The 13907-nt window shown below is 47.3% G+C and overlaps 1 long non-coding RNA gene across 2 annotated transcripts in view; it reads left to right on the forward strand.

Annotated features, from left to right (window-relative positions):
• The first annotated feature begins 1969 nt into the window (after positions 1-1969).
• LOC107091204 overlaps positions 1970-13907 on the forward strand; it is a 115244-nt gene continuing 103306 nt past the window's right edge. The window contains exon 1 of one of the 2 annotated variants that reach the window (XR_001481518.1): positions 1970-2083. This is a non-coding gene — a long non-coding RNA (uncharacterized LOC107091204). Of the gene's footprint in view, positions 2084-7924; positions 8058-13907 lie in introns of those variants that run through there. The other variant, XR_001481517.1, reaches the window with a different exon arrangement.

The raw sequence follows: 13907 nt of genomic DNA on the forward strand, positions 1-13907 counted from the left end.
AACAGCTTTAACCTAAACATAAATAGATGGAAACTGCAACATAATGCTAACACAAACAAACCCGGGATAGTAAGTGAAGCAAAGTTGCAAACTAATGTTAAAATTTAAGCATTACAAGACCGGAAAAATGAACAAGGGAGAAGTGGTGAACACAAACTGAACCACTTTGTCTGATTTGGAAGAGCAGATTTCCCCAGATGAACAGGGATGGGTTCCCTGCGTTCCATCTAAGGCCGGGTATACACTGTATGAGTTTTTGCCCTTTTCGAGCCGATTCTGAAATGGTGCAAGTATTTTTTGGAGCAGGTGAGCAGGTAGATCGCATCAGGGTCTCGGGCTATAAGGTGGAAGAACAGACATCGTGAGCTGTTTGTTGGTTTCATCGTACAGTTTGAGCTCTAGCTGAGGACAACAATTGAAAATATTGTCCAGTGTATGCCAGGCCTAAATCAACCTGTCTGGTACGTCAGGCTTAATCTAGGTATTGATAATCTAAGAGCTTTACAGGATGTCACAGAAAGAACGTTTCTATGGCAACTGAAAGATGGATGAGAGGAAGACAATCAAAGAAAAATCGTTATTTTCCTCTTTTTGTTAAACATTTGGGCTCCTGTTAGTTTTGAAGGGTTCTAAGACCAACCTGTTAACTACTAGCCATTCAGAATTCCCCCACTTTCCTTATTTGGTCCTGGCTGGCCTTTGGTTAATCCTTTGTTGGTCCTTGTCTTGTTCTTGTCTGGTCCTTGACTAGTCCTTGACTAGCCCATGGTTGGTCCTCAGCTGGTCCTTGGCTGGCCATTGGCTAGCCCATGGTTGGTCCTTGGCTGGCCTTTGGCTGGCCCTTGGCTGGTCCTTGGCTAGTCCTTGGCTGGCCCTTGGCTGGTCCTTGGCTAGTCCTTGGCTGGCCCTTGGCTGGTCCTTGGCTAGTCCTTGGCTGGTCCTTGGCTGGCCCTTGGCTTGCCTTTGGCTGGTCCTGGCTGGTCTTTGGCTGGCATATGGTTGGTCCTTGGCTGGCCTTTGGCTGGCCCATGGTTGGTCCTTGGCTGGCCTTTGGCTGGTCCTGGCTGGTGTTTGGCTGGCATATGGTTGGTCCTTGGCTAGTCCTTTGCTGTTCCTTGGTTGGTCCTTTGCTGGACCTTGGCTGGCCCCATATAATTCCTTTTTAAACATCAATCCTTGAACTAAGATATTCTCTCTGTCATGATTTGTGGACATTAAGATCTAAAGAGAAGCGCCATCTCCTGGTCAGACCCTGTAATTCAGTGAATGGTTGGAGTCAGAGTAAAGGAGAAGGAGGGGTTAACTCCAGTGGCTGGATGTTGGCTGCCATTCGTCTGGCATTTGACTGGGAAGGGCCACTTTGAATGGCTGCTAATGTAAATGACATAGCAAGCAGATGCTAGCTAGAAAACTGTGAAGAAATGTTTTGCATGGCTGTTTTGCAGCAGCATGGGATACGGTGAAGGGAACCATTGGTGATTGTGAGTTTGCACCAAAGAAGCACCTGAATCTCTGCACAGAGCTGCAGCCTTGGTCTCTCCAGCTGGTTGGGTAACAGACTCAATGTGGAGCAGCAGCTCCAGTGAGCAGTTTGAGCTGAAGGCTAAAGGAGGTAATGAGCTTAAATGTCAGGCTGGCTGGTGAGCCCCTCCTCACTAAACAAAGAGCGATTATCCCACTTTCTAACAAGAGGAATGTGCACGACTGGACACAACAAGGCTCACAATCAGTTGTTTTTAGGTGATTGTGGAATGTAAGGGCTGCCATGTGTCTGACTGCTTTCAGCCGCTGTGTGATTGTGTGCTCAGTCAAGGACGAGCAGCCGTGCATGGCGCCAAAGTCGCCCTCTTCTTGAATTCCTGGTGAAGATGCGTATTTGAGACCCTCTTCACGTGTGTGTGTTCACTGAGAGCGAACTGACTAAAGCTGCCCTTTCCCCTCAGGCGCTCTCTTCTCTTCTTCTCTCTCTGGAGTGGCCACACACTAAGAGCCAAATCCACTGTGACCCACAGAGGGACCGACGGATGTCTGCAGCCTCTTATCCCTCCAGGTCTCTCCTGTTTGTTCTTCACTTCTCAAGAAGGTGTTGTTCTTCCTGGATTTATACCAACATGTCTGCTTGTTCCCTGCTGGAGCTCACGTTGTTCAGAGGAAGATCTAGGAGGATCTTCAAAAGCGTGCCTGTTTAAAGGGGGCCAGGACTTCCTGTTCTGGGCTCGATGGTGTAGGAAATAGCTACAAATACTGGCTTAGTTGAGTTGATCTCGATTGTTTGAGGATGTTTCTTCACTTTCCATCAGTTCTCATTCCCTCCGAAATGTTTAGGAAATTATCAGGAAGCTGTTTCAGTGCAGCAGCTATTTGTTACGTAAAGATGGAAACTTTTCTACTGGTTATAGTGGGAAATGTTTCAGGGAGAAACTTGCAGGCCAACTGCATTTTTTTCCACTTCTCTGATCTGTGGTCTGAAGCCTCTTAGACCTCAGTGACATGGTTGCATTGTTGGGTATGTTGTTCCAAGTCAGTTGAGCTGCAGCATTTTTGACCACAGCCTGATGGGGGCAGTGATGTGCTGGTTTGTTAACGTCTACCCAGGTGAGAAGAAGAACAGAAAGCATTTATTGGTAATTATGTCCATGAGTTCTGCAGTAGTAAAGTACAGGTGAACCTAGAGGGGAAGAGGCACATCTGCTCACATCTAAAAACCTTTTTCTGCTCTGAACCTGTCTGTGGTTTAGATTTTCTGACAGGTGTTTGGCTCCGCCCCTTCGCTGGCTTCAGGTGGACACCGCTGAGTCCTGGCAGACTATAGTGGACAGGTAGACATGTAAACATGGCCGCCATCCAGGGATTGTAACCTAGATAGATTGTAAAGTAGGTCTGGAGACATGAATTTTTGAAACTTTTTGTTGTCTTTTTAATTTTAAGCGCAGGCAGAACAATGATAATGTTATGCTAGCTAACATTTTGTTTCATTATAGATGTCCGTAACAAAGGCCCTAGGGCTGCTAGACTGGGAAATTCCCAGTGAGTAAGCTGGGTTTAGGAGCCTTAAAGGGCAGAATGGACTACTATCACTTTGGAGGCTAAATGGAGCTAACCGGCTATGCTAAACCAAGCTAACCAGCTTTGTTAAAAAGACTTAATTTGCTAAGCTAAATGGAGCAACCGACTATTCTAAGCAGAGCTAACCAGCTAAGCTAGCAAATCCTTAGCTAACCAGTTATGGATTGGTCGATATGTGAACATGTGTGAAACATCATGAGCCACAGCACTGTCCAAATTGGACCAAATCACCGCATGTTGTTCTGGCCCCTCCCTCTTTACCCAGCATGCATCAGAGCAGATTTGTCTCTTCAGACTGGCAGCTGTCCCAGCATGCACCGGGACAGCAGCAGCTCCAGTGGAGCGCTCACAGAGCTCAGGGGGGTAACAGTGGCGTTGGATGTAGGAGTTTGCCCTGAAATCGAAGGGTTGACGGTTCAAGCCCCGACTCCGACATTCAGTGTCGTTGTGTGTGAGTGTGTGCGTGAATGGGTGAATTAATGTAGTGTAAAGCGCTTTGGTCAAGTCTCCTAACTTGAATAAAGGCGCTATATAAGTACATGCCATTTACCATTTACCATCAGTGTTAAGTTAGAAGTGCTGTATATTTTCAGATCATGTAAGGCAAGAACATTGTATTTTAGTTGTCGCTATATGACCCATTTACTGATTTAGTGCATAATAAAAAAATAAAAATTTGATTTTAAGAGGACCATGGCAACTAGTTGAGCTCCGAGGCTAACTGTATACACAGGCTAACGTTAGCCCGTCTGCAGCGGCCAATGATGACGTTAGCTCTGTCTGCAGCGGACAGGGATAACATTAGCTCTGTCAGCAGCGGCCATTTGATTTTTCTTTATTTGGTAAAATGTTGATTTGATTTGTGTTTATCTGACTGTGTTAATTATTATTCACCCACTAAATGAAAACCATGGCTGAATGTTCTGATGGAGCTAAAAGTTGATGGCCACACTGGGAGACCCTACCAAGACAGTTGGTTGGATTATTTGTGATGAATTATTGGGGCATTTAGTGGTGAAATGTTCATCTGCTGCAGTAAACCTGCCGTTAGCATCCAGAGCAGCGATCCAGCGCTGGTTAATCAGGATCAGTAGTGACACAGCTGCCCGTCTCTCATATCTTTACTACGGAGCATTTCTAAACAAACAAACACTTCAGGTTTCAGATGGACGTCATGGAAACGAGGGGAAGATTCAAACCAGCATAGAGATCAGCCTCCATGGGGGGCTGCTTCACTCTGAGGGGACCATCCAGCACTGTGTTGGTGTGATGTAGTGAAGCTTTCACTCATGTCTGACTGGGTGTGATGACATATCAGTGGGGGTGGGGGCCTCTAAGGACAGCCTTCCACCCTGCTGCCATGTGACGGCTCCATCAGGCCAGAGGGTCTGATGTCCAGCCTGCCTCCATCTGCTGCTTGTCTCTGAGGTTCTGTTGTCAGCAGACGTTGTTGAAGTGTGGATCTGTCAGAATCTGGCCTCAGTCGGAGCGTTCAGCTGTGCTGCTCTCTGAGCGCCTTCACAATCACCTCATTACAAGCTTTATATGAAGCTTATTAAAGCCGTTGTTTACAGCGCATGGGGGGGGCTGAAATGAGGAAGATGAGTCTTCCTCAGAGTCGCTATCTTCCTCCTATTGGCTGAAGCATCTAGAAATGAAACCTGATCCTCAGAGTGAAACATCAAACAGCCAGCAGCTGCTGGGCTGTCAGGTCAGCCACCGGTCAGGAGATGGACCTCAGCCTCCTGCGTGGGGGTCTCTGGCTGCGGCCCTGCCTGCCGCGGTGCGGGAGCTCCACCTGCACGCCGCTCCCTCATCTGCCCGCCGTCGCCACATAGCATATGTCTGCTGACAGACCGAGGGCAGCGTCTCGCCCAGTGGCAGTGGAAGAGGAGGAAGATGGAGGAGGTCAGGGTGTCTGCTCTGGATGACAGGGAGAGGCGGTGAAATGCTGTTGGGGGGGCTGGAGTTGGGGTATCAGGGGCATCTGTCTTGTTTCTGGCATGTGGAATGGGTCAGTAACCGTGTAGGCAGGCTGAGGGGCTGGCGCAGGCTGCTTAAAGCAGATGGTTGGAGGGGTCACAGCGGGGTGACTCCTCTGATATTCATGCCACATGTACGTGACACTCTGACAGCCAACGCAGATCTATAGGTGTTCTTCTCCCACAGGCTCTGGACATGACTCAAACAGAGATGTTTTCCCTGCTGGAGACGTCCTTCAAAACACCACCAGTCTGTTTCCAGAGCTCCTGTTCAGAAACCTTTAAGCGTTTAAGCAGGGTCAAATATTAGCGGCGGCTGGGAGCGTCTCTGCTGCCAGGTGAAGCGTTTATAAAGAGGTGGAGGAGATGAATCCTCCGTTTGATTGGTTCCTACCTGGATCAGCTGATCAGAAACATCATGAAGAAACTGCCGACACCCTGATCATCATATAAAAACAGACATCCAGCCGTTCACTCAGAGAGAGAGAGAGCAGGACTTATAATGGATAACAGGAAGGTCTGGTTCATCTGACGTGTTCCTCTGTTTTTCCATGTCCTGTGCTTCTGGTTCAGACTCCATCATGCTGGGAATCGTTGGGGCGTTAATATCATTAAAGGTTTTGTTTTTTTATCCACTCTGTAGTTACGGTCCATCGTTTGCTGATGTTTGATTCTTCTTCTGCTTTAGTTTTGCTCCTTCACCAGATGGACATGAAAACTAGGAGTTCAGTCAGACTAAACAGCTGCTTCCCAAACAGAAGCCGTGCTTCAAAGTAGGAGACTTGGTGCTTCCAGTATTCAATGTCTCGCAGAGGGAGATGGATGGATCTCTGCTAGCTCCATGCCACCATGCAGGAAACATCTAAGCTACGCTGAACCTTAAAGATCTCATGGAACTGTGGCTGCAGGTTAAACTCCTACATTTAGTTAAACTCCTGCATTTAGTTAAACTCCCGCATTTAGCTGCAGCCTTTGGCCCAGAATGCTTCCTGCTTCTTTCCCATTAGATCAGGTGAGACATTCCTTCCTGATGCACCTTTTTAAAACAATAAAACCTTTTCCCTTCATGCTGCAACCATCTAGTAGGGACTCTTTTCTTCTAGCTCAACATGCATTTGGCGTTGTTTGGCATATGCTGTTAGTTAGTGTTTTTTTTTTTACCCATTTGCGAACTGTATCTGATCATTTCATGACAGTCTGAACATGGGGGCGCTTTTTCAAATGCGACCCAGTCCACTTGGCTCTATGGTCCTGATTCTCATACATATATGATCTGAACAGCCAGGTCACAATCGTCCAACCTGTACGTCTTTAAGACCCCAGAAAGGTCACTATTCAGCGTCTTGCTACGCAAAAGCAGCCAGAAAGACGACCATGGCGAACGATGATGCGGAGAGCAGTATTTATGTTTAACCATCTTGAAATGATCGAGGTTTTAAGGTTGGGAAAGGAAGCTAGATGCTCTCCAGCGCTACCATCCATGTTTACTTCCCTATAAACATGGAGCACGCTGGCCTGTGATGTCATTGCGTGCTCTACTGCGCATGTGGGACATGTATGAATGCAGTTCACACAGGAGATCACATACAAGTCGCAATAAAATCAGATTTCACAAAAAAATGGTAATTGAGCATCACAGCCTGCAGTGGGAACGTAGCCTTAGGCGCTAACCAAGGGACAGAGCTAGCCGTGCATTGAGGCCCTCCAACGTTCTCATGATCTGCGGCTGGTTATGAATCAGCTCCATGTTCTGTCGGCCGTCTCATTTGTTGTGTTGTGCGTTGATAATTGGTCAGTCCTGGTTTATTTCCAGCTCTGCGGTCACAGATAGAAAGTGAAGTTAACCTAAGGGAGAGAAGCGGGACTGAAGCTGAAAACAGCTGGGAAAGGCAGCCATGCAGCGACCTTGAAAAGTGGGTCTGCATAAAGCATTACCAAAGCCCTGGGAGACACTATCCAATACATAAAGGACACCGTCTGCTCATCTTCTCCCCTCCTCGTTCTCCTTCCTTCCTCTTCATCCCTTTCTCCAGACCACTCTGTTTTTATGGCCCTCCCGAGGTTATCCTCTTCCTCTTCTACACGTCTGCTGTCTGTTTCTTCATTCACTCTTTTGTTCACATTTTCTTCTCTATTTTTCGTCGCATGTTTTCCAAGTTGAAAAGCTGCGGGGCCATCAGAGGTCGCTGAGCAGGTTTGAGATCACGGAGCTGTAAACCACTCAGGAAGTGGTTTCTGTTTATTTATGCAGGTTATCTTCCTGAGAAATGTCTCAGAATCTGATTTAAAGAGATGATTTTGTAGACCTGCTGCAGCCTGTTAGTAACTGGGCTTCATTTTATCCTCCTCCTCCTCCTGGAACCAACATCTGGACTAAAGAAAGGATAGCTTCACTTCCATTAAAGTGTGTCTGAGAAACGAAGGCCCTCCTGATGGGTGTTAGAACCTGAGCAGACTCTCTGCACCGTCTCTGCTTTGCTGGCAGCTCACTGGATGCGTCCAGGACCGGGCTCGCTCCTTCCTGCAGAAGCAGATTTTAGCTCCGGTGGCATCTCCTTTGTAAACACCGGCTCTGAAGAACTGCATTCCTTTCTCAGGCCAATCCTGGCACCCTCCTTGACGGACGCTTTCACCCACTTAGACAAACTTTAATTAACTTGTATGTGCAAGTCTGAGTCTCCCAGCTTAACCTTTGACCCGCTGTCTTACCTGAGCGCTGCCTCTTGGAGTGCCCCGCACTCACAGACAAAAGCAGCATAAAGACCAGATTAGCTGCTTTCCATTGTCCTCTCTGCTCATCTGATTGGAGAAGTCTTCAGACGTCCAACCGGCCACAAGCTTGAGCTTTCAGACTGGAGGCCAAGGGCCAGCTGGTAGTGAGCTGAGAGATTTTGGACCTAACCTTGTAAAACCCTACAGGGTGAAAAGAAGAGGACTTATCCAGCGTAAATCCGTAGGTTGGAGCAGAGAGAGAGCTCAGTCTGGCTCCACATTGGCTGCCTGAAAGAGGTTTGGACACTTTTCTAATTGCTTGGACCTGACGCCAACCGTACACCCTTCTCTCCCTCACAAAACCATATCCGCTGCATCAGCTGCGTGTGAGGTTTCCTATGTGTCTTTGGCCCTGTGTGTGTGTGTGTGTGTGTGTGTGTCGGGGTGTGTGTTTGTGGTCAGGGAAACTATAGAGAAGAGTCATAAACCCTAGAAAGAAAGTCTCTTTGTGAACTGTGCGTGTTTCCAAACTACTCCTGACCTCACTTCAGATCCGCTCAGCTGACCACACTTTTCAGTCTGTGTGTGTCTGTGTGTACGGGGGGGGGTGTTGATCAGAGAGGCTTTAGGGGAAGCAGCTTTACAACTGACTCTGACAAGTCGTTTGGCACGCCGATCCTTCCAGTCTCGCCATCGTCCTTGAAACCAGATCGACCTGACAGGAAGTGTCTGCCTCTGTGTGCGAGTTCATTCTGTGTCAGAGTTTTCTCGTCTCCTGGATCTCTTCCCACTTCATAAACCCGTATTTTACTCTCTGCTCTCTGTTGCTCCAGCTCAGCCGTCCTGTTTTTATTTTCCACACACAGAACCTTGAACCATGCAGCCCAGGTTCGCAGTGTCACCAGCATAGTGCCCTTTATTTCCACCTGTATTTGCACCGTTGTGTGGAACACCAGCCTCATAAACTGAGGTCAGGTTTTTCCGAGCACTTACGCACAATCCCCACAATTAGCCACAAAGGCTGCAGAGCACTTTGATCAAGCAAGGCGCAATGTGGAACTCCTCACAGACGTGCATTTCTAGCTTCGCTATCTGCCCTCCCAGTCGCACTTTAGCAAACTGATACCAGGGACTGGATCTGCTCACGCATTAGCTGCTTTCCTTCTCCTTTTTATGGAGGGATAAAATATGAGCCTCTAAATGTCTGGCAGTTGGATGTTGGTGATTACAGAATGTAAAGCAGTTGTTTATGGGTCGAGTTACTGTTGAGAAGCAGCGGTGGCCCACACTGAACTTGAAGGAGGACAGGTGGAAAAGATGAAAGGTCCCAGGATGAAGGAGAAGATGCGATCAGGACGGAGGAGAACAGGGCGTCTCAGAGACGAAGCAGTAAAAGAGAGGATGTTTAAAACAGGAAGGGTTCTGCCGTAAACATCGCCTTCACTTCTGGGCCTGTGATCCTGAACCATTTACAGGGAACCTGACAGGAAAACAGATAAAGGATTCGATCTAAGACCGTTTCCTCTGGAATAAGGATGCTTTTCACTCATCAGTGTTCTGCACTGTTTCAGGAACCAGCAGCGGGTTCCAGGTTGGAACCGAATGATGATGCATGAATCCAGAATCTCTGGTCAACTCTGCATCGCCTCAAATCTCCCTCTTTTATTTCTAGTTAGATGTTTTTCTGACATTTCAAGATCTATACCAGATAATTTAAAAGGTTTTCTTGTGCAAAAACACATCCAAACATGATAGCATAACAAAGCTGAAGTGCTAACCAGATATACAGCAGCAGCCATTCATAATGGCTTCCTTCTCAGCCGAATGGCAGCTACTTCCCTCCACCTCCCAGCCCCTCCTCCTCCTTTCTCTGACTCCACCCTCTCACTGAACTACAGGCTCCGACCAGGAGATGGCGCTTCTCTTTAGATCTAAATGTCCACAAATTATGACAGAAAGAATACCATAGAGTAAAAGGGGAAAGTTTTAATGGTTACTAACGTACCAGTATGGCGTAGAGATATTGCGCCATGCTAGAAACCAAGCTGGGCTGATCCTGAACGGACAACCTGTTGCTTTATACCAAGATTTCACCCCATCTGTTGCCGGGGCTCAGGTTGCCTTCCCTGAAGCACCAAAGCTTCTTCATGATCAACCAAAGGTCCAGTTCAGCATAATGTTTCCTGCATGCTTTGGCATTACCTATAATGGAACAGAACACGACTGTCTGGATCCTGCTGATGCCTTGGACTTGATAAAAACGCATTTCATGAAAACCTGTAGAGAGAGACGCACCGCGCTACGTTAGAGTGGGAGAACGCGGTAGAGGTTCGTTGTTATGCCTGGTCCAATAAATGGGGGGGATTTGTTGAGTGATGTGAAAACCCATAAAAACTTTAATAAACAGACCTTGATATGCAAAAAAAGAAAATAATTTAAAGATTGTTTCTAAGCCTCTGTAAAGATGCTAAGCCAGGTCTCTGGATTGTAAAGCTGCATCTCTCCTGATGATGATCCAGGAGCTGAAGCTTGACATTCAGCCGCTGAGCCAGAGCTGGGTAAACCGGTTTCCCTTCATGTTCAGTGTAGACAGGAAGTCCTCTGGTTCCTTCTGGCTTCCCTGTTTAGATGTGCTGTACAGAAAGCGCTGCTCTCAGTTCCTGACAGGAAGGTTCTGGACGGCTCCAGGTGTGAGCGGCGCTCTCTGCAGTCGATCTGACTGACAGGGGAGCAGATTTAACTGATGATGGAATGTCTGAAAGGTTGAAGACTTCCTCTGCCAGAGGAAATGGAGAATCATCCAGTATGTCTGCCTAGCAGAACCTCATCTAAACGCGTGAAGCACCTCTAAAATGTTCTGAGCAGCAGATACACTTGTTCAGGGGAAAGTTCACCGCCCACTTGTTGCAGCAAAGCAGCTGAGCTAACACCCCCCCCCCAGCCTTACCAGGGAATATGATGACTTAGTGATGACCCCACAGCATCTCTCTCTCCTTTCACACTCCTCTTGTCTTTTTCTCAGCCCTCCTCCTTGGCCGTTCACATAACCCTGCCAGACTCCAGAGGGGGAAGGAAAGGGGGATGAGAAAAGAGGAGAAGGGAGTATCTAGATGAGCAGGGAGGGATGAGAAATGACCAGGAACCATTCCGATAGGGCAATCTCTGGATGTGTGAGCGAGCAGCAATAGCTCAGGGTAAACACCAACTAGCATGGGAACAGTTTCAGCAAAGTGCCGCCACCCCCATGGTTAGATCGCTCCAGATCGCCCGCCGTCTGTTTAAACAAGCCGAGACGTTAGTTTAGTTTGTACCAGTGGAAGGTATCTGTGTCTAAATAACCGCAGGAGAGGCTGAACCTTTGGTGGCCTTCAAACTACAAGCTTTCAAATGTTGTTCAGAGGAAATCTGGCCTGTTTCCTTCACCTGGCAGTACTTCCATTCTGGCGTCCATGTCTGACATCAGAGCGACGCTCATTTCAACAGGCCTCTGTTTATTTCATTAACGGGACTAATCCTTTAGTGAAATAATCAATTTAGTGTTTGATTAATCATTAACTGGAGTATAGAGACTCTAAAACACGCCTTTAGCTCACAGAGGAACCCACTGAGAGCAGGAATTATACCAAGATTGGAAAAAAATTATATAAATATTTTGCATTGAAGATAAAAACACATTTGGATCTGTCAGTATGCTCTATCCTGAAAAAGTTTTAGTTACACCTGGTTTCATTTAGTAAAAAATCATCTTTGAGGAATCTTTGGCTTTTAATGAATTCATTATTAAATCAGATAATCGATTAATAAAAAAAATAATCAACAGATAAATGGCAAAATAATGTTTAGTAGTTCTATTACCATTTACTGTCAGATTGTGAAGCACTGAACAACGTTTCAGATCAAATGTTTGACACGTATGGAAACTTATTTCTTACTAGCCTGTAAAGGAGGAGCGTCCTTCAGCAGCGGACGGATCAGTCAGAGTCCTGCACTGGGTTCCCGTATGAAACACATCTATGGGTAGAAAATAAACATCTTATTTCACAGGTGCAGGACCAGGTATAAATGAACAAAATTTATATTTTCTTATTTCTTAGCTCTATATCCTATAAACTAAAATAAACTGACTCCAGGATCCAGATAGAAGTAATTTTTTTAAGCGACCGGCAAACCTTCTGGATGTGAGGCAACCATCTTTACTGGCTCTGTTTTTATAAACGGCTCTATGTTCACTTAGTGATCACGGCTCGGGTCACATTATTTACGGTTCTATGCTGTACCAGCCGGGCTTTAAATGGGGATAATCGGGTCTTGGTTCTGAACTCTACGGATGCAGTTTGGAAAACCCGACCTGTGCAGGACTCTGCTGCCAGCAGCAGGAGAGGAAGTGGGGCTGAAACTCTGCACCCCTCTCCTCTGGAGGTCCTGAACGCCCACGAGGCGCCGCCCACCCATCTGGGCACATCCTATTGACTGTCTTTGCTTGTTTGTATTTTCGGTATTTGTTTGTGGATCTTTGAGGCTCGACATTTGAACGTTGTTTGGTTCGATGCAATCAGACTGACAGGGATGCGTCTTATTAATAATCCAGGGGTTCACCGTTGATCCATGCAGGAGGTAAACCTGCAACCAGGTGTGATGCTGAGCCTCCCGGTTTCACCGTGGGTTCATTACTTATACACCATAAAGCTTTTCCTGGGAAGCCGCTTGGCTGTGATGCAGGCTGCATTCAGTCTCTTTAGGTGATGATTTGGGATTTATTGGTGTTTTAACTTAAAAAGCCTGATGGGATCCAATAAGCCAGAATTCTCCTGGCATTGATGCTCATGATGCTCGTTTATAAAACCGAGATCGCAGTCGTGATCCTGACTTAAAGTGTCATAAATGACTTTAGCTTTGCACTCCTTTGCTTGGGTCAGCCATGGCTTGAACTGCTTCATGTTGCACTAAATGCTCAGATTAACCTCAGATGTGCCTGTAAACTCTGAATGCATGTATTTTCTTGTTTGGAGGTCTGACTCCAGCTCAGTCCCACGCATCGCTCTCTGTACTTTCCCTAATATCTGCCCTTTAGATGATGTGATTAATGTACGATACATCAGCTGCAGAGAGGGTGACAGACAGAGACGGGTGAGAGTACCACAGCCCTGGGAAAGGACAGATAAGGGAAGCTAGTAGCCGAACTCTGGGTCATTTGGCAGGGAGAGAGTCCAGGCTAGCTGGGCATAGCCATGAGAAAAAGTGGGAATCCCCCAGAGGACAGCAGCACTGACCCATCAGGGAGAAACAGAGCAGGAGAGCAGCAAAGGCTGCTGGGAACACATTCCCCCGCATCCTGCCAGGATTCTCTCAACCTCTGTGGACACCAACGCTGCTGCGCCTAAATGCAGCTTCAGCTCAGGAGCTTCAGGTCAGAAGCTCAGCCTGAAGTTGGCCTGCTGGTGGGAGTTGTAATGAAGTTGGCCTGCTGGTGGGAGTCCTGCTGAAGTTGGCTTGCAGCTGCAGCTGTACCTGGAAGCGGTGGGTTCATTTCATCTCAGTGTGTTTACGGTCTCTGAGTGTGAACTGTGGATGAACCTGGTCAAAGCCGCTTTTATGATGTGGAGCGTTTTCATTAAAATGACCCCCCCGCACACACACACACACACACACACACCATCACTCCTAATTAAAAGGCTGTGGGAGGCTGGTGGTACCACCTCATATAACAGACAGGACAGTACCTAGCCTGGGGGTTAGCATAATGTTTACCGTCCCACAGCGTTGCCACACAGGAAGACCTGACAGCACCTCAGTTCTTGATGGTTTCTTATTTAGAGGTTCTGGATTCGTTCCAAAAATGGAATCCTTGTCTCAAACATGAACCATCTGCAGGAAGCAGGCCTAAAGGTGTAAACTAGGAAATGCACAGGAAAACTCTAACATTGTTTCAATGTCAAACTTTGATGGACTGATTATCTGATGAGTGAAGGCTGCTCAGGGTGTGAAAACCTTCATCCTCAGGAGGAAGAGGCTGAGGTTGGGCCTGAGGAGGAAGAAGAGGCTGAGGTTGGGCCTGAGGAGGAGGAAGAGGCTGAGGTTGGGCCTGAGGAGGAAGAAGAGGCTGAGGTTGGGCCTGAGGAGGAGGAAGAGGCTGAGGTTGGGCCTGAG

The sequence above is a fragment of the Cyprinodon variegatus genome, unplaced genomic scaffold (assembly GCF_000732505.1).
Source record: "Cyprinodon variegatus isolate N-32 unplaced genomic scaffold, C_variegatus-1.0 Scaffold329, whole genome shotgun sequence".
Taxonomy (NCBI): Eukaryota; Metazoa; Chordata; class Actinopteri; order Cyprinodontiformes; family Cyprinodontidae; genus Cyprinodon; species Cyprinodon variegatus.